Below are 5,323 nucleotides of genomic sequence, written 5' to 3'. Positions count from 1 at the left end.
GATCAAAAAATGCGTTATGAGCCTCAAACAACCTTGAAAATTGACCTCAAGGTCAAGCTAGTTAAAGTGATTTACACTTTTACAATTCATTGACTTTGTTTAAGCATTATGCACATTTGTGTTACCCAGAAAACCACGTCATTTTAGAAAAAGTACACCAGATCGTTTTTCAGACATTTCACCTTCATTTTTTACCTTTCCAAGGTCGCAAAAACAATTTTTTCATAAGACAAGTTTGATGTAAAATTTTCCGCTCTTTCGACATCCGCAGTCAAAAATAAGGTGTCCCATTAGAAAAAACCATCGTGACCTTGAAGTAACCTTCAAAATTGACCTCAAGGTCAAAACCAATAGTACAATTGAATGACCCCCTCTGTCCTGGTCAACTTTTATCTAAACCATTTTTTTGTAGATACCGTAATTTGGAAGATATTTGGATTCATAGACTAAAATGACTCACCCTGTATATTACACGATTTCCTAACATAAGGAAGGTTTTACCCATATGGTACATAGCACTATTAGTCCTGTGCTTGAACTCGAATTGCCCTTTTTCCTATTTTTTTATTGATATCTTCATTTGTGAGTTCTTATTTCTTTCTCTAAATAAGCAAAAAGAATTCTTTTCACTGAACTAAACACTAAAGAATTTTTGTATCTGAAAATAAACTCAAAATTGGTAACATACGACTGGATTCTGTTTTAATTCTTTTTGAATTCTCTGTGCTATTTGGGTTATTTAATTATACGGTTACTATATAATTTTAATTTTATTTTCGTTCCTCAAGTAACTATTAAAGTAACTGTTTTCTAACTATTAAAGTACCTGTTTTTGTGATCATTGCAAGAAATTATGAGATTTCTTATTTTATGCTTTTGTGTAAATGTATAAAAAAATATTAGAAACTATGAACATCTCATAATTTCTCTTGCGATGAGAAATTGCATACTGAGAAATTATGAGAAATTATGAACTTTCTTATTTCATGTTTTTCGGGAAACAATGTGACAAAATCTGAAAAATTTTTCATAATTTTTTATAGAATCGTTCTGAGAAACTATAAGATTTCATATTTAATGTTTTTGGGAAAAAATGTATGAAAATATTAGAAAATTTGAAACATTTCCATATTTTACCGCAGGATGATTCTGAGAAATTATGAAATTCAATATTTCATGTTTTCGGGAAAAAATGAGACCAAATGTGAAAATTTTCTTATAATTTCTCATAGGATCGTTCTGATTATTATATGATTTTATATATCAAATTTTCGGGATAAAATATATAAAAATAATAGAAAATCTAAAGAATATTTTATATTTTCTCATAGAATCGTTCCGAAAAATGATGAGATTTCATATTTTATGTTTTTGAAAATAATTCGTGAAAATATTAGAAAATCTGAAGAATTTCTCATAATTTCACATAATTATTTATAAATTGTTGATATGAAATTATATTATATTATATTATAGATTATATTATATTATATTATATTATATTATATTATATTATATTATATTATATTATAGAATTATATTATATTATATTATATTATATTATATTAGAAATTATATTATATTATATTGGGAGTGCGCATTAATTTTAAGAGATTTTTTGGTAAAAATACGACTTTATTGTGAAAAAATGGTTACAAATTGATTATTCAAAATATTGTCCATCGCTAGCCACTATTTTTTCCCATCTTTCTGGTAATAGGTAGATTCCACTTCGAAAGAACGACACATCTTTTGAGGCTATCCACGAATCGACCCATTTTTTGATATCCTCATAAGAATGGAAGCGCTGCTCAGACATGCCATGAATCATCGATCGAAATAGATAGTAATCGGAAAGAGCAATATCTGAAGAATACGGTGGGTGTGATAGGACATCCCAGTTAAGCGCTTCTAACGTTTCCTTGGTTTCGTAACATGTGGCCGAGCGTTGTCGTGCTGGAAAATCACTTTGTCTTTTCGCGTAATCTGGCCGTTTTTGCTTCAATGCTTGGCTCAATTGCATCAATTGTTGTTGGTAGCGTTCCCCAGATGATTTCGTTGGGTTAGAACAGCTCATAATACACTACACCCAGCTGATCCCACCAAATTCAGAGCATGAGCTTGGCGCCATGAATATTCGGCTTTGCCGTCGATGTTGATGGTTCGCTTGGCCTGCACCATGATTTTTTGAGCTTCGGATTATCGTAGCGTATTCATTTTTCATCACCCGTCACGATATTATGCAAAAAACTTTTTTTTCTGTGTCTTTGAAACAACAATTCACAGGTCATTTTGCGCTTTTCGACGTCCCTCAGCTTCAACTCGTACGGCACTCAATTTTCTTACTTTTGAATCATTCCAATGGCCTTCAAACATCTGGAAATCGTTGATCGATCAACATTTAATGATTCTGCAAGTTCTTCTTGCGTTTGACTCGGGTCTTGATCGAGTAAAGCTTCCACTTCCTCATCTTCAAACTTTTTCGGCTGGCCTGGACGTTCCTTGTCTTCTGTGTCAAAATCACTTTTTTTATAGCGTCGAAACTAGTACTCACATGTTGAAATCGATAGAGTATAATCACCATAAGCTTCTGACAGCATTCATTGACTTTCACCAGCACTTTTCTTTAAATGAAAGCAAAAAAGCAAAGCTTCCCGCAAATTGCGTTTTGTTGGCATAAAATTCGACATATTCAATGTTCGAAAAAACAGTGTTGTTTACACTTCGGCAAAATAACACATACTGAAAATTAAAGCCACATGATGGTGCTTTGACATGAAGGTAGCAACAATATGGCCCGATGCGATACTAGTTACACCATCTCTTGAAAATCCTTTAAAATTAATGCATACTTCCAATATTATATTAAAATAACTGTTAAAAAAGTTACAATTTATTAAAAATAAGTAACTAAGTTAAGTTACAGTTGTCGAAAAAATGTAACTGTAACTTCGTTACAAGTAACGAGTTACTTTTTAATTCTGAAATTTAATATAATCTGAATTGAACGATCGACCAAATTAATTCGCACATGTAAAAGCACAGTATTTTATTAGCATGGAAAAATGTCATCTACTGTTTTATTGCAGTGATTTTCTATACAGCCCCTGGTAGACAATTAATTTCGAATTATCGTGTCGGTTATTTATATATTGAACGGTTTTGTCTGTATTTTGCGATTTAAAAGGCGAACAAATTCTAAGATTTTTCTTTCTTAAACTTTAAATAGACAATACAAACTACTTTTTATCAAATGAGGAATTGGCGTAGTCTAAGGCGACGGATCATAATCCAAAAGATATCTTCGGTTTGAATTCGAATCTCATCAGTGCTGAGTGAATTTTTAAACGTGATGCAGTGTGAAATCAAATAAAATTGTTAAATGTTTTCAACTATAAGAATGTTAAATGTTTTCATCTATAAGAAAATATGAAAAATATGATATATTTGAAAGGAGAAAATCTTACAAATTATGAAAAAGTAATACAGAAAACTTATATTTTCTCATTGTATTTTACGAGTATTTATGATTATTTATGAGAAAGCGCTTATTCCATAAGTAATTATGAAAAATTATGAGAAAATTTTTTACCAAGGATTTAATTAAAAAGCCTACGCAACGACAGAATCTGCGCGCAATCTGCCGCCAATCTGATGACAGAATCTGTTAGCAGACCTTGTCAGCAGTCTGACGGCAGATTGGGGACGCAGATGTCTATAGATCTGTTAACAGATCCTGCTCGAATTCAACAAATTCTGTCGCCAATCTGATGTCAATCTGATGTCAATCTGTTACAGATTACTTATTGGATATATAAGACGTATAGCTGAATATATAAAATAGAAAAAAAATATAATGTGTAAAATAAATACCAATCGATCATTTTGTTTTAAATCGTAAATTCGGGGTCAATAGCCTTCTTCATCAGGTAAGTCTAAAATCCATAACTGACCCCGAGAATCTACATCTAATCCAGTTACGGACATAAGAGTCGTGTAAGGGCGTTTTGAAGATCCTTTCTTCGGAAAAGACATAGTTATCATATTTGCAACACTTGTTGGCAAATTTATTTCTAGCCAAGGAATTTCTACTAAAGTCGGTATATAATTTTCTTTCTCTCCACTCACTGCTCTAATGTTTAAGAATATGTTCAGAATATAGGGCAAACAACCACGTGAAATTTTGAGTTATTAATTAAAGAAAATTGGCGAATGATCACGTGTGACACGGCAGATAAGTTGTGCATGCCGTTATGTATAGATTAGATTGAACTGAACAAAAAGTTCTCTTTGCATATAATCAAATTTTGAGTTATTAATTAAGGAATATTAGTGCAATATTTATGCTTTAATTAATAACTAAAAATTTTACGTAGTTATTTGCAAAATTGTAAAGGAATTTTGTATTCTATTTAACCTAATCTATATGCACACTACGTGTGCATTGGACACTACGTCAGACACTTTGTATATCTAAAGGTAAGGAAATTATAAGAAAATTGATGTACCATTATGTTTCATGTTACCATTATAAGAAAATTGATGTACACTTATGTTTCATTAATTTCATTAGTTTCAGAAGAATAAGTAATATAATTCTTTGTCAGAGAGCAGATTACTGCGACACACAGATTAGAAATTTTTCCATATGGCGTATTTCCATATTAAAACATTATTGGATATATTTAGCGATGCTAGATTCTAGGAATATGACACATCAGTTAAAAGAAAATAAAACGTATTAATACCAAGAGCAAACCAAGTTTTCCATGAGCAGGTCATGTTGAAGACGATAATGTGCTCACTATGTGAGCAATGTGCGAAGTAACTTTGATTCAACGATATTGGTTTCACTGAAATGCATCGTCAGCAAAGAAAATCCGTTGCTGACAAGGACTTTTCAGTCGAACTTAATTAAAAGTTGCTTAATAGCGAGTTTGTGTAAATTACCAGGAATCTAACATTTTCCACGATCAGTTTATCCTGTTTTATTATAATAATGTACAATATACTATATTTACAGATAGCGCATGCATGCAAATACAATTCAATAAAAAATACAATTTAATAGTGATTTAGGTGGTTTAATGAAATAAACGCACAATAAAAGCCTGCTTCACTGCATGCCCAGATAGCAGACTCACGTCAAAATGACATCCAAATCTGGTCAGTTTATGACCAAAAATGATTAAGAAATAACCAAAAATGTCGTGAAAGTGTCGTCAAAATGACGGTCTAATAGACCGTCTCATAGACCGAAGACGACATTTTAAGACGACTTAATGATATTTTATGATGTCTCTAAACATCAATAATACGTCAT

General features: G+C 31.4%; 1 pseudogene; it reads right to left on the bottom strand.

The window, feature by feature from the left end:
- The window catches only part of LOC116850467, a 13,335-nt pseudogene extending 8,553 nt beyond the window's left edge, over window positions 1-4,782 (bottom strand).
- Between the last annotated feature and the right edge of the window lie 541 nt (window positions 4,783-5,323).

This window comes from Odontomachus brunneus, unplaced genomic scaffold (genome assembly GCF_010583005.1).
Source record: "Odontomachus brunneus isolate Ranch 3 - 2012 unplaced genomic scaffold, Obru_v1 Obru_scaffold_146, whole genome shotgun sequence".
Taxonomy (NCBI): domain Eukaryota; kingdom Metazoa; phylum Arthropoda; class Insecta; order Hymenoptera; family Formicidae; genus Odontomachus; species Odontomachus brunneus.
The sequence above is the reverse complement of the archived record's forward strand: the minus strand, read 5'-3'. Positions and strand labels throughout refer to the sequence as shown.